The sequence below is a fragment of the Lithobates pipiens genome, unplaced genomic scaffold (assembly GCF_037356315.1).
Source record: "Lithobates pipiens isolate NorthernLeopardFrog02 unplaced genomic scaffold, aLitPip1_a1.2 Scaffold_18, whole genome shotgun sequence".
NCBI classification, from domain to species: domain Eukaryota; kingdom Metazoa; phylum Chordata; class Amphibia; order Anura; family Ranidae; genus Lithobates; species Lithobates pipiens.
The window spans coordinates 488,739,010-488,763,712 of NW_027507758.1; the positions used below are offsets into that span (position 1 = coordinate 488,739,010).

Sequence of the window (24,703 nt, forward strand, 5' to 3'; positions counted from 1 at the left end):
TTTCATTTTGTACCATTATTTAATACAGTTCTTCTCTTATATTACATATGTATATACATAAATTAACAATCATTTTTATATTTGTTTTTATTATCACATCCATTCATATTTATGTTTATTTTAAGTTTTTTTGTAAGTATTGGTAGACCTAGAATTAAATGACTTCTTCTCTATGCTCCCTGGCTACCAACTTTATAGCCCTACTATCCTAAAGTCCCACACTTGTGGTCAAGTGTTGAATTTATGGTGCTTTGTTCTAGTCTGGCCAGATACTCTTTGTGTAATCATCAGTAATATCCTATTCTTGTGAAACCATTATATTATTACATTTTCAATTTTAATTTTAATTGTAATAAATTGTATTTCTTATCTCACATCATTGTACTCTACAAAAATATCTTATTCTTCCCCCTTTTATAATTACAGTATATTGTTATTTTATATTAAATACATTATTGTCAGAACAATGTCACTTCAACTGATCATGTTATTTATTTAATTTAGATTTTTTGTACAAATGTATTATTCCTCTCTCTCCCCATCACCCCCCCACCCCCACCCCTTCACCATGACCCCATCTTCACTTTATTTCTTTTTCCTTCTATGTATCATGCAGCGTATACTTTGTACCATTTATATGTTCTTAACCAGTGTCAATTAACTTTCTTATTTATGATGCATTATGTTCCATATGTATTGGTGTTCCCCCCTTTTCATATGTATTTCATTTGCAATTGACTGGTTTTAATCCTGAATTTACCAGTCCCTGTGCTTTTCTACGGATTTATCCCAATATTTATATATGATCCCGTTTTTACCTTGGCTTCTCCCCCTGTATTTGCTATATATCCAGTTGTTATAGTCCTATTGATCAGCTTGAAAAAGGAGCATGGCTGCCATACCATCTGCAGCACTCACGCTCATGAAAAGCGTCGCATCCCGGGGATGTCACCCTTCCATGCTATCCTACCATCTGCATTCCTAGCCGCATGGCTGGCTTTCCATACAGCGGTGACGGACAGTGAGTGCAAGTGCTTTACAGTGATGGAACTACAGGAGTTGACTGTCTGCCGATGACCTCTTCTGGGACCTTATCCACTGATGTGCCTTTTTTTATCCCACCTATGTGAGTTTCCCATTGTATGTGCTATTAAATTGTGTTTAATTCTACACTTAGAGGCGCCTTTCTCTCTGTTTTCTGTCCTAGGCCAGTGTGACTCTCTCATATGTCACTGCAACAAGTCCAATTCCATCCAAAACCTTTACTTTTTAGTTTTGAAAAAAGTAGGGAAGGGAGGGGATATCTGTCATATTTTCAGATTTTTATTTGCAGTGGAGATATTCAGTTGCATCCTTTCAGGTTGTAAATTGAGGGGAATCTTATTTTTCCATGAAAGGAAAAGGGTTAGAACCTGTGAGGTTATCATTGTCAACTATAGTTGAGACGGAGGAGCTGTATGTGCGTATGCCGGAGTACATATTTAATATCTCTAGCTTTTCCTTTTTTTTCTTTTTTAAAGTCATAGTAAACACTGCTTGTGACAGTTGTACCTATAGATAAGCATATAATAAAATTTACCTGTAGGTAGTATCTCCTAATTGTGCACTGTTTAGGAGATATCCACTGTTTGACATCACTGACACATACTCAAGCCATTCGCTCAGAGATCTGTGCCACAGTCCATGACTCCCTTGCCCATGCACAGGAGTGACATCATCACAGCTTCGCCATTCAAACTGTGAGAGCCCACAAACTTGGTAGGAAGACTAGGTGAAGATGGAAGCCCTGTCAGTTGTGACAGCACACCACTGGAGGGCTTAGTTTTAAGGGAAGTCTTTCAGTTGGATAAATTTATCCCTAGCAGACATCATCAGTTTAGTATTTTGAGCAACCACATCTTCCCACTCCTCCAGAGAGAGTAGGGGTATCAGTTTTACACTTCTGAAACAATAGAGAAGTCTTAAGCCGGCCATAGATGGTTCGAATCTCAGCCGATTCAGTAGGAACTGGCCGAGATTTGAACCATCTATGGGCAGGCTGATTGGGTCGACTTGGGTACAACCAGTTTGTGTGTTCTTCTGGCAGGGACAGTTCCCTGCTCCCCCCCCCCCCCCCCGCTAGGAGAATACAATAGCTCAGTGGGAGGGATTCCCCCATCAACACCGGCTGTGTTGATAGGGGAATCAAGCGATTGCACCATCTATGGTCGTCTTTAGCCCCATGATGGGTAATGAGGCATAAGTTGAAGAAAGGGGCCACGCTAGCTTTTAGAATGCACTCAGAACACCCTTTAAAACATATGGGAAACATATGGGTGCTTCAAATATTACTATCTGAAAATACCCTTAATAATACAGTATCATTACCCCTGTGGCAATATGGGAGCTGAGACATCATCAGGAACTCATCTTCTCAGAGAACAATGGATTTTGGATAAAGTGTCAAGTCTCTGTAAAGGAGAGATTGGGACACCACTGACCTACCGACTTTGACTTCATTTATTTTTTTTCTTTTCTTTCACTCTTTTATGTTATCTGAGCTCTTTCCCTGTTGTTAATTGCTGACTGTATTCAGGGCTGTAATGGTGCGTTTAAATTATACTGCTAGCAAAATTTACCTACCTTCTCTGAATATGGATAATGATAAGAAATGGAAACCACACAAGGGTGAAATGATTCATCATCGGGTGTATAAATCTCTGTGTTCCGCGGACATCAAATCACTTCATGAAAGCTAAACAAAACTGCTGCTCGGAATAAAAGCATCTTTCAAAAGGTTGTTTAAATAAAACAGTTTCCCAATTGTTGTGTTTAAACAGCAGATTATATTTAAAAAGCTTAGAGCCGCAGGCATTTGCTTGTGAATTTTTTTGAAGAGAAAGTGGTAAACCTCCACACACACACACCACCACTGCTGGGGCAAGGGGACTCCCTCCTCAATTGATTTGCTTTGAATAGGACTTTCTACCACTGCTTGGAGAGCTGCTCGCTTCTATTTGGTGCAACAAATCCCGTCTTTGGACAACACATCATTTTTCAATGTAAGCTGTGCCTTGAAAACCTAGGGAAAGCTAATCAGACAACTCAAAGGCTGGGTTTCCACACACACAGAGACCTCACAGGCTAACAATGGAGGCACTTGGAGAGGTTATCTACTTTTTCTCTGACAGAAAAAAAAACTCTTCATGTTCTTAAAGGAACTGTACACTTAACCTCCCTGGCGGTACGATTATTTCGGATTTTAGGTGCTAAAAGCGGTACAATTATTTTGCATGAAAATTTGGCGTTTTATATTGTAGTCCTGTAATTCTTAGCAATAACTCACTTAAATCTGTCCAAACCAGAGTCTAGCAGACATCCCGGGTATGATTAAGTTTGAAAAATGAAATCATAAATTATAATATAATAAATAATTATAAATAATTGTACCAAATAATAATATAACAATAATAAAAATTATTCAATAATGTAAGCAAATCAAAAATACTGAAATTTGCTCAGCTGCAGAATTGTCACTGTCATTACTTTTCAATATTTGATGACGGATCTCCCCACAAATCGCTATCGCTCAATTCTGCGAGTGATTACAATTTATTATCGCTGTTTTCTAGCTGGTCTAAAATAATTTTTGATGTAAAGGGACAGTTTTGGTTGCTATGGACAATCTCCAGTTTCCAGGCATAAAGAACAGTTTTTATTATATAAAACTGCATGCAGGACACTGGGCAGACCACTAGGGACAAAGAGGATGTGAAATAATTACATACAGCAATGTAATCTGTAAGATTACATTATACTGTATGTATAGTGAGTGTTTCACTTTTTGAATTTGGCGCCGATCTCCGTCCCCGTGCGTCATAACACTCGCAGGGAATGGAGATCAGCTCCGTGATAGATCGAGCGAGACACGGCTCGCTCATACAGCGGGGGGACATCGCTGGATCCGAGGGAGAAGGTAAGTAAACGTCCTCCTGGATCCAGCGATGCGGTCCCGAGTCTGGCTCCGGGTTACCACTTTTGGTATAAAAATTCCACCCCGAGCCAGACTCAGGAATACTGCCAGGGGAGTTAAAGACCTAAGAGAGAATCTCAGGTAAAAAAATGTATGTAGCAGCAAAACTGAAGGTTCTATGAAAAACACTCCTAGCAGCCAGTTTTAAGCGTTTTTTCTGCTTTCAGCATGCCCCGGTCAATGACATCACAAGTGGGAGCGGTGACATTATCTACTGGCCCTGCTCCCTAGTTTATTTGACAGCGGGAGGCAGTGGAGCTGTCATTCGGTGGGAGTCAGCATGGATTTTTTTCCAGGACAGTGGCCGGCGTTCATTGTGATTTGACGCATCTACACCGGGGAACATTGTTTTTATTTCAAACTTTTTTATATAAAAGGTCTTGTCAAAAACTGGCTCCTGTCTTTATTTACACTACTCTTTTTTGGTGAATGAGTAGGGGTACTATGTACCTTCTTAAAGGGGGCTTCCAGATTCCGATAACCTGGTGTGCCCTTACTCCAAAGTTCATGCCCTCATGTTGAGGGCATGTGGCCTGGTATGGATTCGGGGGGGGGGGACGTTTGCTCGCCCCCCCTTTCCTGGCCTGCCGGGCTACATGCTTGTATAAGGATCTAGTATGGATTTTCGAGGGGACCCCATAATGTTTTTTTGACATTCGGCTGCCCAAGACTCTCCTCCTCATTGGCGGAGACAGCAGCAGAGCGCCATTGGCTCCTGGTGCTGTCAAAGTCCGTCAGCCAATGGGGAGAGAGAGGGGTGGGTCCTAACCAGGGCCCCGTGTCTGAATGGTCACACAGAACTGCGGCTCAGCTGCCCCCATAGCAAGCCGCTTGCTGTGGGGGCATTAATCAGGGAGGAGGGGCCAGGAGAGTCGAAGTGGGACCCAAGAAGAGGAGGATCCAGGCTTCTCTGTGCAAAACCACTGCAGAGGGAGGAGGTAAGTATGACATGATAAGACTTTAGTATCACTTTAACTGAGAAAACCTATCCCCCCCAAAGACCCCTGGGATGTATGACATCCTTTGCCTAGGCAAAGGAAACCAGGAACTAAGTAAAGAAATGAAAGAAAAAAGTTTAAAACAAGTAAATATAATATACCTTCCAATCTATTTACTAGTGCTAGCAGCATACAAATTAAAAATAGTCAAACTTTGATTGAGAGAGTGAAGTTACACTTTAATGATGAGGGGAATGATGGAAGACCACAGGAGCCGTGGAGAGCAAGACCTATTTTTCATGAACTTTGCCAAAAGACCGAAACACCTTCTTGTGGTGAAAATATGAAAGCCAGTTGTATCTATTGTGAATATCATTAGTAATTAAGATTGTGCTCTTTATTTTCCATGTGGTCACAGAAATCAAGGGCAGAACATAGTAATATAGTGTATACATAAGATGTGCATATGCAATTATCCAGACCAACAACTTGTTTCAAGAACAATAAGCTACATTTTCTCATGAGAAAAGTATCTGTCAAAATGACATTTTAATTATTAATAAAAATGCGAACAGTCAGGTTTTTTTTAATGCAGGAGAGATATATAGGCAGAGGCAAATAGACTGTGCACTTTGCAAAGGCATTTTCTCTGGAGCTTGGGAGCTGGATGATGGGAAATGAGGGAAAGTTCTGCCACAAAGTGAAGCTTCACCTCATTTACTAAGCTCTGGAGCAAATGCCATTGCAGAGTGCAACTGCACTTGCAAAGTGCACAGTTTATTTGCCTTAGTAAATCAACCCCATGCCATGTCTCTTCTGCATTAAAGTTTCTTACCTGCTTGTCTGCAGTGTACAATTTTGGCATCTGCCCAGATGAATGAACTCCTGCACATGTGCGAGAGTGACATTGTCTCAGCTCAGCCAATCAAAAAGGGCAAGGATCAGAACCTGGAAGAAGACCAGCCAAGGATGTCAGTGACTGTTGATGGAGCTCCAGGACAACACAGCACTGGAGTGGGGGTGAGCATACTTCCGCTTTAAATTAAAGTGTTTGTAAACCCTCTCATATACGTTTTACTTGCATTGGGTGGCACAGTGGTGTAGTGGTTAGCACTCTTGCCTAGCAGTAAAAAGGGTTGCTGGTTTAAATACCAACCATGACACTACCTGCCTGGAGTTTTCATGTTCTCCCTATGCCTGCATGGATTTCCACCGGGTACTCCGGTTTCCTCCCACACTCCAAAAACATGCTGGTAGGTTAATTGGCTTCTGTCTAAATTGGCCCTAGTATATGAATGTGAGTTAGGGACCTTAGATTGTAAGCTCCTTGAGGGTAGGGACTGATGTTAATGTACAATGTATATGTAAAGCTCTGCGTAAATTAATGGTGCTATATAAGTACCTTAAATAATAATAATATATCTGCAGTCTTTCCCTTTCTACATTCTTTAGAAAGTGCACATCATGTTACAAATTTTTCTTCCTCTTTCAGCACCACATAGGAGTTGGTATGGAGTCTGGGCATACACTTTGTGAGAGCTGATTGAAGGAAAGGCACACCAAACCCCCTCCCCCCCCCCCCCCCCTTCCACATCAGAGGAACGAAGAAACTTGCAGAGCTGTATCTATCTCTAAGTTCCCTCCCCAACACAAATTTCAAGCTGCTCTTATCTTGTGTGCTGGGGAGCTTGTCAGAAGTTATCATGCTAATAACAGAGGAACAGAGCAGCAGAAAGACACAGGACGCAGAGCTTTGGAGAGAGATAAGTAAACACTACAGATATATGTGCCCAGGTCAGATTTCATGAATGGGGTTTACAACTCCAATAAGGAGATTCAGGACCAGCAATAATGAAAGCTAAGTAACTTTAAGTGCACCCTTACTGCATACATACAATTACCATTACCAATATTTATTGATGAAAAAGGATAGTTAGCATGTGCATGTATGTATGTACGTACGCATGCATGACCTGTATTGTTTTCCTATAATTGTAAGCCGTTTGTATGCACAGTGTTCTTGTTTAGTAAAAGCGAATGGATATACTACTGGCTTTTGTTTCTTTTCTTTACTGAAAAGTAGCCGATAAAATAAAAACAAAAACAGGGGTGGGTGAAAAATACTAAAAATGATGAAAACAGCAATGGCATAACAAATGTGTCACTTTGTTACTAATCAGCATGAGGCTTCAGAGGGTAATGTACATGAGAAGTTACGTGAATCGCCTGACAATATTGCCTTTTTGATTCACTTACTGTCTCTGAGACTCTCAATGTAAAATCTCAGGGGCATGCAATCTTTGTAAACAGGAATTTCCCTCACTCATGTGAGTCACTCTGTCAATGCTGGCATTGTCAATGGAGAGGAGAGCCAACACTAGGGAGGAGGTTAGAGCAAGAAAGAGTTGTAGACTGTGTGCTCTTTCCTCTGCATGTTCTAGCACTTTTAGGGCTCCATCGGATCAGAGGACAGGGCCAGGAGGGCTGCACTTCTCTCCTCTACTTACTGTGACACCTATACACAACACTCAGGAGGTCATTGTGAAGCCTGGGGCTCAGCTGAATTTTCACTTTGATATAGCAAGAGGACAAAGATGAGGAAGCACGTACACAGCATACATGCATGTTCATATATTTATACGATCATTTCTACTTTATTCATTCATACTTTCATATACTGTATGCATTTCACTTTCAATTTAAGGAGGAAGGGGGGTATTTGTGCTTGAGGTGGATCTGTCATGGTGGCTGGTGGGAGTGGTTGTATTGGGAGAAGGGGGGATTTTTGCTTGGGAGGTACTTTACTTAGAAGGCGCTTTATTTAGATTTAAGCTTTGCATTATTTGCTTTCATTACTCCTGACCCTTGCACTCTGCCTGTTGCTTACTCCTGACCCCTGCATTCTGTGCATTACACACAGCCGATCGAGAGCAAAGTAGGCTCAGGTTTTTTCAACCATCCCCGCTCCCAATGTTTGTGAAATTTGGCCCCCTCCACCATTTGGCACAGAATGGAACTGACTGAATAGGGTAAAAAGGGAGGGTGAAAAAGGGAATAGGCTGCCCAGGGGTAAACAAATGAAAAAAGGTTGGGAACCACTGTTGTAGAATCTCAGCTATTTTGGCACAGAGGCTGATGTTAAAGGCAATAAACAGAATATACTTTGTGGAGGAAATATGTCTCACATATGTCACCGAAATCTTTTTTTCAGCCTGACACATGTGTGCAGTTGGCAACCCTGCAGGTTCACTGCTTAGTGAGTGATGCAAACAATTATTTTCCAACACTTTACATGTCATTCACTTAAATGCAAAGTCCTGATGTTACACACCATAACCACAAAATCAATGAATCAACTGCATGGGGGCCATCCAATCACCAACTTTTAGCTTCCACATGTGTATGTGTATTGAATTACCCATGTTTCCATGGAACTAAATATAAACACCTCTGACCATTTTACTATAGTCACTGCCACAACTTCCTCATCCCAGCAGGTTTACCATTGGCACTCCCCCAGAAGTTTCTGTTCCTGCAAACAAGTTATCTGGAGCTCAGAAAACGAGAGCAAACTATGTGGGCCCAGACAAAAATATATACTAAAGTTACATAAATCCTTGAAGGAGATCTTGGGCTCATGATGATAAATACATTTTATAAGGTGACAACCTTTTCAATAATAAGGTACTAGAGGCATAAAAACAGATCCAAAAAGTTTTAATTATAGTGCTAACATTTTTAAATGGCTGGGAACACTCGAAGGAGTGCACTACTCCTCCCCCCCATCAGCAGCGACAAGACCTATTAAAAAGGAAGAGGACTGGAGTGCAGATGCTCTTTCTCCCCTCCACCTGATAATAAAGCAAAGCACACTGGGATATGTAGTCCCCTCAGAAGTGCTACTCATCGGAGGCCATGGGCTCTAACCCATGACTACTTTAGAGTCCTGCTTAAAGAGGGAGCAAAGAGCAGACATTTCCCAAACAAAAATTTCTCCGGGTAGTTAGTGCAGTGTGGGTAGAGGTAGTGAGAGGACCATGATGTCTTGACCATCCAATAGACAAAGAGACTGAGCCACTTGAGAAACATTGCAGAGCTGTGACCTCAGCGTAGAGGGAAAAAGCCATTGACTGCCAGGATAAAGACTTCTTTGTAATCAAGAGTGAGCAGACACCTAACCACAGAGACCACAGCTACTGTGTTGCCAGGTTTGTTGAGAGGTCCTTGCAGGCATGACTTGTTGCTACTATTAGAGCCTGAGCCCTTAGAAACGGACTGCAAAGCTACTTTATAGCTATATAGTTGCCTGCAGGCCTTATTGACTGTCCTCTAGCATGCCAACAATGTTATTGGGCCCTAACGCTAGCCGGTTGAGGAGTCATGACTAATGATCACCCTTACAGTTGCTACGCAGAAACCCTTGCTCCTTTTTTATTTAAGAATTACTTTTCAGTTAATGCAACACCATACCCTAGCCATCCCTACAACTTTCCATGTCCCCACATGCTCCGATGGATGATGTATAACTGCACTGGCAAAAACATCCCTTGGGATATAGAATGAGGGTGAGACGTGGAATTTTAGACTCAGCCGTGAGTGCTTTAACTGTATCATTTGAGATTATGGTGTTTATATATATTTTTATAATGGAGTTCATCTGTGTTTATATAGTGAATGTGAGATTGATGGCCTGACACCCATTGGTTATGATGTGCAGGGCGGACCGTCCATGATGTGTACCCATTGGACGACTACCTTGCACACACCTTGACTTTAATTCCGGTTCCACCCCTTAACCACTTTCAGACCGGACCATTTTGCTGGTAAATGACCAGAGGTCTTTTTACAATTTGGCACTGCGCTGCTTTAACTGGTAATTGCGCGGTCATGCAATGTTGTACCCAAACAAAATTTGCGTCCTTTTCTTCCCACAAATAGAGATTTCTTTTGATGGTATTTGATTGCCTCTGCGATTTTTATTTTTTGCGATATAAATGGAAAAAGACCGCAAATTTTGAAAAAAAATGATATTTTCTACTTTTTGTTATTAGAAAAATCCAATAAACTCAATTTTAGTCATACATTTAGGCCAAAATGTATTCAGCCACATGTCTTTGGTAAAAAAAAAGTCAATAACTGTATATTTATTGGTTTGCGCAAAAGTTGTCACATCTACAAACTAAGGTACGTTTTCTGGAATTTACGCAGCTTTTAGTTTACGACTGCCTATCTCATTTCTTGAGGTGCTAAAATGGCAGGGCAGTACAAAACCCCCCCAAATGACCCCATTTTGGAAAGTAGACCCCCTAAGGAAATTGATAAGTGGCATGTTGAGCCCATTGAATATTTTATTTTTTTGCCTCAAGCGATTGAATAATGACAAAAAAATTTTTTTTTTTTTTTTTTACACAAAGTTGTCACTAATTGACATATTGCTCACACATGCTATGGGCATATGTGAAATGACACCCCAAAATAAATTCTGCTGCTTCTCCTGAGTACGGGGATACCACATGTGTGGGATTTTTTGGGAGCCTAGCTGCGTACGGGGCCCCGAAAGCCAAGAACCGCCTTCAGGTTTTCTAAGGGCGTAAATATTTGACTTCACTCCTCACTACCTATTACAGTTTTGAAGGCCATAAAATGCCAAGATGGCACAAAACCCCCACAAATGACCCCATTTTAGAAAGTAGACACCCCAAGCTATTTGCTGAGAGGCATGTTGAGTCCATGGAATATTTTATATTTTGCCACAATATGCGGGAAAATTACAAACTTTTTTTTTTATTTATTTTTTTCACAAAGTTGTCACTAAATGATATATTGCTCACGCATGCCATGGGCATATGTGAAATGACACGCCAAAATAAATTCTGCTGCTTCTCCTGAGTAAGGGGATACCACATATGTGGGACTTTTTGGGAGCCTAGCCGCGTACGGGGCCCCGAAAACCAAGCACCGCCTTCAGGCTTTCTAAGGGCGTTACAGTTTTGAAGGCCATAAAATGCCAAGATGGCACAAACGCCCCCCAAATGACCCCATTTTGGAAAGTAGACACCCCTAAATTTAGTGGTGTGAACACCCATGCGATTCTGCTGCGGACCAAAAAAAGGGTCCCGTGCGAGTTTGCGGCGGGTGCGGCGGGTGCGACACGAATTCAGCCATACTATCTGTATGGCTGAACTCGAATCGCACAGAGATCGGATGTGATTTGCACTGCAGTGCGAATCACATCCGTTCTCAAACCGCTGCAATGTGAACCCAGTCTTAGTGACACTGGCGACGGGGGGTGATCACGGGGTTAAACCTTTATTGGGGGGGTTAGGGGGGTACCTTAGAACTAAAGGGGGCTAACCCTAACTGCCCTAACAGTTATTACAGTCACAAATGACACCCGCTGGGTGATCAGGGGGTTAAACCTTTATTAGGTAATAAATGGCGGGTGCCCTGAAACTATAAAAAAATAACTAACCAACCAGCGTCACCTGTAACAGTTATATGGTGATCACTGGTGAAAGGGTTAACTAGGGGGCAATCAGGGGGCTTTATGCGGTAGTATATGGGGGTCCCTGGCGCTATAAAAAGTTGCGGCGAACCTAAATACCTACCTGCCTAACTAGCGTCACCTGTGACACTAATACAGCGATCAGAAAAAAGATCGCTTATTAGGCTGGGTTCACACTGGAGCGATGCGGGAACGCCACGAATCCGCGGCGGGTTCCCGCATCGCATGCCTCCCGGCGGCAGTTCACACTGCCCTATGCGAACTGCTGGGAGTGTCAGTGAAATGTTAATGACACCCCCAGATCAGTTCGCATATCGCAGTGCGATCTGCAAACTCGGATCGCATGGTGTGAACACCCATGCGATCCGATTCTGCTGCGGACCAAAAAAAGGGTCCCGTGCGAATTTGCGGCGGGTGCGGCGCGAATTCAGCCATACTATCTGTATGGCTGAACTCGAATCGCACAGAGATCGGATGTGATTTGCACTGCAGTGCGGTGCGAATCACATTCGTTCTCATAAACCGCTGCAATGTGAACCCAGCCTTAGTGACACTGGCGACGGGGGGTGATCACGGGGTTAAACCTTTATTGGGGGGGTTAGGGGGGCACATTAGAACTAAAGGGGGCTAACCCTAACTGCCCTAACAGTTATTACAGTCACAAATGACACCAATGCAAAAAAAAAAATGCAATTGGTGTCACTGTGACTGGGGGGGGCAGGGGTAATTGGGGGGGTGATCGGGGGGTAAAGGGGGGGGTGTGAGTGTGCCTGGCATGTTCTACTGTACGTGTGGTGTGTTGGTGCAACTCACCGATCCTCTCTCCTCGGTGCCGGAACGAAAAATACCGACACGGAGGAGAGATCACATCACTTCCTCTCCTGTGAGGAGAGGAAGTGATGTCACGGAGCATTTCTATTCGTCGGGAGCGATCGCGAGGGGGTGGCCATGAATGAATGGCCGCCCCCTCATCCCGGATCGCTCCCGAACGAATGCCGACCGCCGCAGGCACCGGGGGGGCCCGATCGGGCCCCCCACCCGCGGGAAGGCAGGGACTTATATATACGCCCATATGCCTGCCCGTGCCATTCTGCCGACGTATATCGTCGTGCGGCGGTCGGCAAGTGGTTAATAGGCGGACCGGATATGGGTTAGTTTATAAATTTAGTAGCAATGTGGAGGGTTACAATATGCCCCTGTTGAAAACCTTTTGTTGTCGAAACGCGTCGGACTTGCATTTGGCACCCCACATTGCTTTTTTATGTTTTATTTTATTTTGTGATCACATGTTGCTTTTATGTCATGGTTCTTATGACCTTTCTTAAATAAACCCAATGGTTACCGTCTGACCTGCACCATTTGGAGCCTTTTTTTCCTCTCTTTTTTTGAACATTCACTGCACTTGGGGTGGCACCCCAATGCGAATAACTGGACCCTGTCGACCCGGGAGACGCACGTTACAGCCTCCAACACTGGAAGTCCGTGTAATCCGGAGACAGCGCAGCGATTTACGTGAACTACCATCAACTCACAATACCCGATTGACATCACTTGGGATTACAAGCGCAGTTGACCCACTGTCATATGACAGATGAGTCCATTCTCTCTGGTAAGAGTATTTATTTTTTCTGAAATTACTCCAGACAAGTCGTTGTCCCCGGTCCAACTGAATTGTGGGTTGCCTGATCTTTTCGTTGGGAAGACCAACATCGATACTTGTTCATTACCCAACACGTGGACTGTTTTTGCTGGGACTTACATTTTAGTCACTGATATCCACTAAGAGTTGTGTGCCCTTATACATATATTGTGTATTTAGCGAACTAATACTTGTATTTTGGTTCACGCATCTTTATACATTTTGTCACTTGTATGTGGTATAGTACTAGTTTCACTACTATTACTCTTTAATATTCAATTTTTTTATTCACTCACCAGCGCTACACTATTTGTTTCCCCACTATCTCTACTCATGTCCTTATACCGTGCTTGCAGTGACTTTCATTTAACTGAGTATGCCAGAGGGGCTGAGGTTGATCATGGAGTCGAGGGGCAGAATAGAGAACTTGAAATTACAAAGCGGCTCCTTCGGGTGTAGCGCTACACATATAATCTGTTAGGCCAGTTCACACTAATGCAATGCGGGAACCCTGCAAATCCACTGTGGTTTCCCGCATCGCACCTGACTCGCACAGCAGTTCACATTGCCATATGTGAATGGCTGGGAGTGTCAATACAATGTTAATGGCACCCCCAAATCCACTTCCATATCGCACTGCGAACTGACAGTTCAGACATGAATCGGATCGCATTGGGTGCGGACCAAAAAAGGGTCCTGTGAGTGTTTGGTCTGAATGTGATGAGATATCAGCCATACTGTGTGTATGGCTGAAATCGCAGTGCAGTGCAAATCACATGCGATCTTGCACAGTACGCTGGTGTGAGCCGGCACTTAATGTATCAGGGATGTAGTAAGTGAAGGTATTTATTATAGGACGTGAGAGGGAGTGATGCACATTACTTGAGAACTTAAAATTGGCAAGTCGTAATAATTGATTAAGGAATAAGAAAGGACTAGACTATTTGATATAGCTTGCAATCTAAGTTGGTAGAGGAAGTAGAGGAAGTTGAAATATACGTGAATTACTTTCTTCAATTTGAGTACAAACCCAGGATAAAGACAATGAAAAAACATACAAAGAAACATACTCTGAATATAACAAAAGTGGAAAAGCTTATATTCTATTTTGATACAAGGAAGGAAAACACAGTTTATCAGAATAGTAGTATGTTACAAAAGCAGAAAATGACATTCCATGGAAGGTCTCATAATAGATCCATTAGGGTATAATGCTGCAATATAGAAGAACAATCTTTCTGAAGAGGAACACAATTCTATTTCAATCTTTTCAGGTCACTTACTGTATAGCATAGCACTTTAACAGCATTATTTCCTACAAGTAATTAAGCCAAGCATTACTGACAGGGGGAAGGGACATCTGCAAACTATGGACATATTACTGGGCCTCTATCTTGAAAAATTATGTATTACTACAACTGTATGCAAATACATTTAAAGAAAGCATTTTCAATATGTTTTTATTTATATTTTATTGGCATCTAAATGCAATCCAAGCAGTTAGGCTCAGTTTCTACTAGAGCGACTTGTCATGCGACTTGGGACTGCAAAGTCGCATGACGAGTCATACCCCATGATTTCCAATGAGTACTGTTCATATCTGTGTGATTTCAAGTCACAGGGACTTCAAAGTAGTCCCTGCATTACCTTGGTCCCACTTTGATGCGAATTGAGGTCCATAGACCTTAAGAATACACAGGCATTGCTTCAAGTCGCAGCAACAAAATTACGGTAAAATCGCGGCAAAACCACCCAACTTTGAGGTTGCAATAGTGGAAACTGAGCCTTAAGCGAAATGATCAAGACTTGAACAAACAAAAATCAGGGAAGCTTATATTCTTAGCTTATATTTTAGGCTAATATTGTAGCTTATATTCACATTGTTGAAATTCTCTATTTAAAAAAAATAAAAAAAAACTGTTTAAAATTCTCCGGCATAGGTATAATTTGTTCCAACCCCTTTCGCTTTTGGAGAGACAGGACAGCTTGGTCTGCATGTTAAAGGGCAGAAAAAAACATAAAGCAAGTAAAAATAAAAAAAATCTGAGATTCAAATATTATTATATTTACAAGTGTTGTGCACACACAGTCATCAGATTAAAATGTTTTTATTTATAATAGTGGTCCTTAGGCCCCTTTCACACGAGATGGATCAGTAATGATCCGCCCCGTGATGATCCGCTTGCTCAGCGGGGATCGCTCCGTTGTCCCCGCTGAGTTGGCTGCGGACAGGGCGGTCTCCGCACACTGTGCGGGGACCGCCCTGTCAGCTCTCCGCTCTCCTCTATGGGGATCGGATGTGCACGGACCGTCTGTCCGTGTTCATCCGATCTGCTCTGCAGACGGATAGAAAAATAGGATTTTCCTCCGTCTGCAGAATCGGACAGTAGCGGAGGCGGACGAAATCGGGTGTCTGCGGATGTTCATCCGCAGACACCCGCTATCCCATAGGGATGAATGTATGCCTGTATTTCATCCGCAAACGGATGGATGAAATACGGACATATCGTCCGCATGTGTGAAAGGGGCCTTAAAGAAAAAGTGACTTGGACTGATCCATGTCTTCCCCATTGGAGGCTGAAGAGTACAGATAATGGAACGCCACTTTCTACTGTATGTCCTTAAAAGGTGGCAGATTATTGAGCTTAATTTAACTAGTATGGTATCTAATACAGTGGTCGCTGGTGGTGTTTTGTTTGGGGGGGTGGCAAACAACCACCCCCCCTGCACCGCAGCTCAAACCCCCCTTGTCTGCTGGTCCACTGGTACTTACCCCACCTAGGCGGAGGCCACAACGGGCAGAATCGGTGATCAAGCAGTGGCGGGCACATCGGGCAGTGCCAGGGATCAGGGCAGAGGCGGGCACATCGGGCAGTGGCGGGGATTGGGGATCGGGCAGTGGTGGGCACATCGGGCAGCGGTGGGGATTGGGGATTGGGCAGCGGCGGGCACATCGGGCAGTGGTGGGCACATCGGGCAGTGGCAGGGATTGGGGATCAGCCAGCAGCAGACACATCGGGCAGTGGCGGGGATCGGGGCAGTGGCGGGCAAATCGGGCAGCGGCAGGGATCGGGACATCGGCGGACATCAGGCTGCGGTGGGCATCGGGCATTGGCTGCTGTGTCTCCTCCTCCTCACTTCTGCCGTGCGTCTCCTCCCCTCCTCCTAGGCGTCCTTTCAGACAATCGGGTGATGAGCATCAGATCAGCTTCCCAATTTGCTGGGAGGAGGATCAGTGTTGCAACAGCGAATATTAATTTGCTGTTGTAACACCTGGGTGGACTCATGGCGTAATGCTCTGTGACCCAAAACCACCCTATTTTGAAGCCTATTAGAGCCTCTGGCTCTAATCAGGTGCTTAAAAAAACACCCCCGCCACTGTAATTCAGTTACCCTTCTGAAAGGGACCAGAGGCATGAATAGGGGGTGGCGGCATGTGGATCATAGAGCATTAATTAGGATGTGGCAGCTGAGGACAGAGGGGGCGGTCCTAACGAATGGACCACCACTAGTCTAATGGATCCTATCACCAATTCATAGTTTAGGGGAAGCCTTTTACCACCTATAGCTTATATATTGTGAAAGAACACAGCCACATGACATAAGTGCCCTCATGGACTACATTTCTGTTGGTACAGGAAAACTATTACCATAGCTAGTCGTTTAGGTAACATTAAACAGTGTAATTTGAAGTGATTACAATAAATCATAAACGGGTCCCCAAAGAAATATTGGTGATTTTCCCTGCACCACTTACACACATAATTAGGAGATTAAGTCTCCAAGCTTAATTAGTTCCCTAATTATTCTTTAATTACATTTCAATTTGAGGTGTATTATAATCAATTCATATTGAATTTTTTTTCAAATAACAGGGTAATTCTAAAGAATATATATATAATATGTTTCTGTGCTAACAAAAGAAAATAATTTAAATCAGCTGATTCTGCTACAGTAAATCAGTGTGAAATAAAATATAAAACAAAAATTCCTATAATAACATAAAACATAAGCAATTACCAAACGATTGTTCAAACCACGCTATCAAAATAGTACAAAACAATAAATAAATAAAAAATCCACAAAGTGAACAAGATTATTAAGTCCATGGCTTTTCTTCCCTGTAATTGCAGATCAGTAAAAAAGTCCTCAGAACTCTTTGTGATCCCCCATCATAAAAACATGCTTCCTTGAACCAAATTGTCCCAACAGCTGGAGAATGCCCTCACCTTAGTTATATATATTATTTTACTGAAAGGATTTTGTGCCTTATTAGGCGATGTAGCGCTGATCCTACTCAGCTCCCTTTGAATATAATACGGGTAACAAACCTTTCAGCAAGGAACAGCTCAAACAAAGGAAGACAAATCACCTCCCCATAGCGTAAATCTTTTATTCAACAAACGCAAACACATGAATCAATCCACTGAGCTACTGTGTGCACCATATGATGATCCTGTTGTACAAGGGGATAGGTTTTCATGAAGCAAGGAAGGCGACTGATTATCACTATCTCATAAAGTTGAACTTGAGGCAGGAACATTTTGAATTTAAATATTGTTCAATAGCTACAACAGATATAAATGTACTTTGTGTGTCCTAAAATGCCTTTGCAAGCCCCAGGTATTGCCATCAGGGCCATTTTTAATATTGATTGGACCCTGGGCAAACATATTCTTGGGCTCTCCCAAATCCATTTATCAACTATTTGTGGACTCAAGGGGCAGCTGCTTTGGGCCCCACAACAATGACTGCGCCCGTGGCAGCTGCCCCTTTTGGCCTGTGTTAAAGACGTCCCTGATTAACATATAAAGTAGCAGTGACATCAGTGTGCTATACATAGCCTGTACAGAGACCAGAGCTGTGGAAGGCACCCAGCAGGCTCCACTCACTACAGGCTGCCTGTAGAAAACTATAGGACGGGGTGGAGACAAGACCAGGCACACGGCCATAGGCGTCACCAGGGTGTGACTATCGAGGCTGGAGCCCCGAATGTGGAGCCCATAGCCCCAAGTTTCAGCAGGTCGAGGCTGCGGCATTGGAGGTGGAGGAGAGACGAGCGGGCGGTTCACGGCTGCATTGGAGGTGGAGGAGATATGATTGGGCGGATGATCAGAGATGACAATATCCTTCTCTGTGTGCCCGTCACCGCTCTTCCGCCTTCACAGCCGGGCCACTTCAATGTGGGAGCGATGTGCGGCAGGGAGCAGAGAGATGACATTATCTCTCACTGCCCGCCACACATCTCCATTCTCCTGCCCTCACTAAATGGGCCTGTGATGCCAGCCTGCCACCAATGCAGCGATAATGCACTTTTGGTGGCGCTAGCTGGCATGGCAAGTGACAATCTGCTAATAGTGGCAAGTGATGTGGCAAGTGACAATCTGTAAATGGTGGCAAGTGATGTGGCAAGTGACGTGGCAAGTGACAATCTGCAAATGGTGGCAAGTGATGTGGCACGTGACAATCTGCTAATGGTGGCAAGTGATGTGGCAAGTGGCAATGTGCTAATGGTGGCAAGTGACAATCTGCAAATGGTGGCAAGTGACAATCTGCTAATGGTGGCAAGTGACGTAGAAAGTGATAATCTGCAAGTGATGTGCCAAATGATATGGCAAGTGGCATTCTACTAATGGTGGCAAGTGATGTGGCAAGTGATAATCTGCAAATGGTGGCAAGTGATGTGGCAAATGACAATGTCCTAATGGTGGCAAGTGATGTGGCAAGTGACAATGTCCTAATGGTGGCAAGTGACAATCTGCTAATGGTGACAAGTGATAATCTGCAAATGGTGGCAAGTGATGTGGCAATCTGAAAATAGTGGCAAGTGATAATCTGGAAATGGTGGCAGGTGATGTGAAAAGTGACAGGCCCAGGGCTCCCACTGATTCTGCATTATGGTGAGTTGAACCACTTCATTATATATTACAATGTAACAATAGAAACAATGCGCTTCAATCACCCTGCCACCATATCAACCATGGTGCCATGATGATTGAAATGCCAACACCAGCCTTCCTTTGCCTGCAAAAAATTGCTTTACAACTGATAATGAAAAGCTGCCATCACAGGACAGACAGTGTTAATTATGTTAAACATTTCTTCATTGCCCTCTTTTAAACACTACAAAGCAGAGAGAGCTTGATATGTTTTTAACCACTTGACCTCTGGAAGATTTACCCCCATTCATGACCAGGTCAATTTTTTGGGATATGGCACTGCGCTAGTTTGACAATTGCACGGTCGTTCGACACTGTAAACAAATAAAATGTATGCCTTTTTTTGGTGGTATTTGATCACCACTGCGCTTTTATTTTTTGTGCTATAAACAAAAAAAGATCCACAATTTAAAAAAAAACTTTTTTTTAACTTTCTGGTATAAAACATATCCAATAAAACAATTAAAAAAAATCAAATTTCTTTAATTTCTTCATCAATTTAGGCCAATATGTATTCTGCTACATGTTTTTGGTAAAAGAAAAACCCAATAAGCGTATATTGATTGGTTTACACGAACGATACAAAATATGGGATATATTTATGTTTTTAATACTAGTAATGACGGCGATCAGTAACTTATAGCGGGACTGCGATATTGCAGTGGACAATCAGACACTAACTGACACTTCTGACACTTTACAGGTACCAGTGACACTAATACTCTGATCAGTGCTAAAAATATGCACTGTCACTGTACTAATGACACTGAGTGGGAATGAGTTAAACATCTAGGGCAATCAAGGGGTTAACTGTGTGCCTAGCCAGTGTTTTTTGTGCGTACGGTGTGGTGCTTTCATTAGGGGAAGTAATGGATTCTAGTCGCTGTTTTGCAGTAACAGAATCCATTCCTTCCCCCCTGTCAGAACGCAGATATGCCTTGTTCACATAGGCATATCTCAGTTCTTTGTGTATTGCCAGTGATTGGTGGGTGTTGGAGGACACTGAGTGCCCAGCACCCGCAGACCAGCTTTTGCTGCAAATATTCACAGCATAAGCGGCCTGTCAGCAGCGCGAATGCGCACACCCCCAGGTGGAAGTGCAGGATCGCGTATATACAGTATATGTGATTCTGCCCAATAGAGTCATCCCATAGCAGTAAAACTGTTATAGGGCAGACGGGAAGTGATTAAGCAAGTAAAAAGCACTTCAGAAGGTAAGCAAAAATTTTTGAAGTTATGCTATGTTAATGGGAACATGTAAAAAATATAAAGTAGTCCTTATCCCATTTTGGCTGCAAAAGTGGAAAAACACTTTAAGCCTCATACGCAAAATGAAAAAAGTTCGGACAGCCGCACTCCAATGTAATACCTTTAATGAATAAATAAAGTCCATACAGCAAACAGAGACAGATAGCAGGCAGGTAGGTATATTTTATTGCAGAATAGACATTGCATGTTCCTTCTGTGATAATAGCCTTTCTGCTCACAGTCTTTTGTTACATGCCTTCAGTTTCGATTTAAGGTTATTTAAATGAAATACTTGAGCTGTGAAGTTGGAATAGAAATACTTTGTGCAGCATTTTGAACACAGAAGGCAGATGAGTTGACTGTACAGAGATCTGTTAATACAGTCATAGTACCTGATAACATAACTTTCATGACTTCCAGTTTTGTTCATGACTACCAACAATTTTCTAAAATCGTATGTTCTGGATTATGCATACATTACAGCAGAGCATGTACTGCAGAGCCAGGGGATGTAAAGTTTTATGAGAGCCCAATTACACTAATCTCCCAAAGTGTATGTAAACCTTAACAATGACCTTCTCTGGCTTGCTCCCTTTGGGACGTTTTTCGAAGGAATCTTGGGAGATTTACGACATCAAGGTACTCTTTACAGCCCTCAGCCTTAGTTTACCAGGAAACTGTTTTAAATCCCTGCATCTCCTGGCTCCCTCCCATTCATGTTTTCTACCATTGAAATAATTTTATGTGAAAAGAAGAAAAAACTGTTGGTCTTATCACAAAATCGGAGTTGTACTGTGTCCTATGAGCACTTCCTGTGTTATCTAAAACGGCCCTTCTAGGTCTTAACAGTGGCCATCAACCCTGTGCTCAGGGCCCACTAACAGGCCAGGTTTTATGTATTACCTTGAGGAGATGCAGACTAGAATACTGCAATCACTGAGCAGAAAATTATATCACCTGTGATGTATTTCAATTTATCTTGCAAATCTGGCCTGTTAGTGGGTCCTGAGGACAGGGTTGATGACCACTGTTATAGTGGAATGATTAGCCTTTAAAGAGTGGGGTTGGCTGGTTAGTTTAGCAATAGAGAACGGGGTTGGGCTGATGTTAGAATAGTATTCCAAATTCATAATTCAGCACTTATAGGTGTTATATTATATTCATGGCAAGCTTGCAAAACATATTTCGTTTTATGATTAGTCATAATAAATATGGTATGTGTGAATGACCTTGATCAATTGATTTGATATGATTCTTCAAATAAAGCGAGTATTGCTAGAAGTTTCTGGTGTATGAGAATGACATATAAGGTATCTTGGTATAGAATGTCATGAGAAGACAAAAATAGACACCTATGTACGTAGCTAGAGTAATAATACATATTTGTTTATATCCTGTTAAGTTAGTTTAGTGTAGTCTCAGTCATATTAATAAGTATTAGTATATAGTTACTTAATGTAGTTAAAGTTAGTAATATGTGTTCATATTAGTAGATGTTTGGTTATATGACATTACATGATCAGCACATTACTACAAGTGTTACATATGGGATTGTCAATCAAACCCTATATATGACACTCTGAGTTAGTATCTCCTTTTGTATAGCATATTGCTGACATTAGCAGAAATGAATGTGTGCCATACAAGGTTCTAAGTTTTTGTGAGGTTATGATGTTCACATGTAACATATAAAGCCAACGCTTCGAGATTGAAGGTCAGACAGACACACACACACCCACTAAGAGAGATGACACAGACATATTCACACGAACACACTGACAAGTTGGAACAGCTGAATTCTCTCAGAAGTCTAATGCCCTGTACACACGGTCGGAAATTCAGAGGGAAAAGGTTCGATCCGATTATATTGTCGTAAAATCTGATCGTGTGTGGGCTCTATCGGACTTTTTCTGTCGGAAATTCGGACGGAAAAAATTTGAGAGCAGGATCTAAAATTTTCCAACAAAAAAATCCGTTCTGACTTTTATCAATCGTTTGTAGAGAATTCCGACGGATAAAGTGCCGCGCATGCTCAGATCAAATTACAAGACCAAAGCTATTGGCTACTAGCCTCTATGTAGTCCCATCGTACACAATGAACGTCACCACGTTCCGGATTTTCCGATAAATTTGTCCGACCGTCTGTATGCAACACCAGTTTCGGACAAAATCTGTTGGAAAAAATCTGGTGGATTTATAAAGTAAAGTCTGGAAAGTCTGACCGCGTATACAGGGCGTAAGAGCGTCATCTCCTGCTTCTTTTTGGTTACACAAGACAGCACAGAGACAGAAGGCAGCAGCCATTAAGCATAAATGCTTTCATAAGCTTATTACAGATTTATAAATATTTATTCTATTTCATATATTTTTACCTACACTGAACTGAACTATTATACTTTTTACATTGTATTTATGATACCAACTGTGTGACAATAAACTCACACTTTGTTTTAGGTCAGCCTGACTATCAATGCTATTCATCCGGAAATGCCCTTGAGATACAAGAATATTAGATATTGAATCTATTCATCAGCTGACATCCCTCAGTCCACACAAATGTTGTGTTGTCATCCCACAACACATTTTTCTGCAGTTGCAGGGTCTATAGAGTGATAGAACACATGAAATGACCAGATATTGCAGAGATGTACTATATATGTTTATTTTTTTTATTTTTTATTATGCCTTGACATACATTTTAGGTTGTATCTGGAAGGTTTGCGAGCTGCCTAGGCTGTTTTTTATCAGAAGACCCAAAGATCCAATTTGTGTAGCCCAGAAGAACCAACAGTGCCTGTGTTTAGGCCTCTGCTTGGCTGTGACAGGACCACCCACAAGGACTGCTCTCTTTCTCTTCCCAGCCGCAGGTATCCTTGCCATGCCTGGGGAGGTGAAAAAATGGAGGAGGAACGTTGCTGGGAGCAGGCTGTCCACAGTCTGTAGAGGAGAATAGGGGGACTGTGACTGGCTGTAGGCACAGCTGGAGGAGGAGAAGTCCACTCTCCAGCTTTGGAAGCTGCAGGGACAATGTAGTCTCCAAAAACGGAAGTGCTGTACAGAGGAGAGTGTGTGGGGCTACAAGTTACAGTAGCTGGGCAGCTGCAGGAGGAGGAAAAGGATGGGAAACTCAGACTCTAGAACAGTTTTACCCATGGAGAGCCAGAAGAAGTTTCTAGTTTGCTGCTGAGTGCTAATGCTCCCTGTGTCAACAGATCAGGACTGAATGGTTGTACCTGACAGAGGCCGTTGACCACCATCCTTACTATGCTCCAATTTAAGGGACAACACTACCTAATTTGAGACCCCCAGGGGTTTGTTTTGAGGATTACTCCTCCTTCCTTTGATATTAAATAAATGATATTCAAGAGTGCTCCAATTCTATCTTGGGCCCTGTGGTTTGCCACCAACAGATATACCACTCTGGCCAGTGGGAGGGGGGGGGGGGTGGGCACTGTGATTTTTAGCTCCTGAGTATAAATAATCTAAATGTAGGGCTCCCCAATATTCCAGGGCCTATGAGGTTTAGACTTTGCCCCCCTTTAGTCACATTTTGGGTACCCTGTGAAAATAGGTTTGACAATAACCAGTTTGTAAATTATTATTATTATTGCAATTGCCATGGTTCATTGTCACCATTAATTGGTTTGCTGGGCATGCCACCCAAATAAACATAAATTCTTTCAGCCTCAGTATGTCAGAAAATGTGGTGCTGCCTAGAGAGTCATTGTCAATGAGAACAGAGGACTCGAACAACCATGGTTCCTCTGGAGGTAGCACTACATTTATATTTTCATTCCTAAAATATTATTTTTCTGCACAAACTGTTGCATACTAAACCTAACAGGGGACTTTAATAGTCACAGTTCTTAGAAACACCGTGCCCCACAATAACTAGGCCAAGAATGCATTTAGTTAACATAGAAATTGCTGCGGAAGGCTGACAGAAGAGTAGCGGAAAAGAGTCATGGCAGCCCCAGGAGAGGTGTCCAATGAACAAAACTCCTTTTTGTATACAAATACTAATAAAGGGATTTTTAACTTTCACTATAAAAAGGGTATTTTTATTGATTCCTCCAGTTGTCTAAAAGTTAAGAAATCTTTAATTTAGCCACATGACTGTAATTTTCAAATCAGATTGGACCCAGCTGAAAACTTTTTTTTAAAGTTTTCCTATCTTGGTGTGCTAGGTTTGTGAACTGAGCCTAATATCTAATTTTGCAGGGACAAAAGAAGTCAGAAGACGACTGAGAGGCAAAGGTAGTCATGTTGAGTTGCAGGCTGCAGGCTGCAGGCTACAAAAAAGTTGACCTGGACAAGGTATGTTAGCTTTTATCTTGGTATAGCTTGGCTGAAACCACTGATATTCTGACACTATTGTGAAACCATGGTATAAGATTGAATTCCCCTTTAATATTTACATAA

General features: G+C 42.4%; 1 protein-coding gene across 1 annotated transcript in view; it reads right to left on the reverse strand.

The window, feature by feature from the left end:
- The window catches only part of DNER (delta/notch like EGF repeat containing), a 354,000-nt gene that overhangs the window by 131,684 nt on the left and 197,613 nt on the right, over nucleotides 1-24,703 (reverse strand). The window lies entirely within an intron of this gene.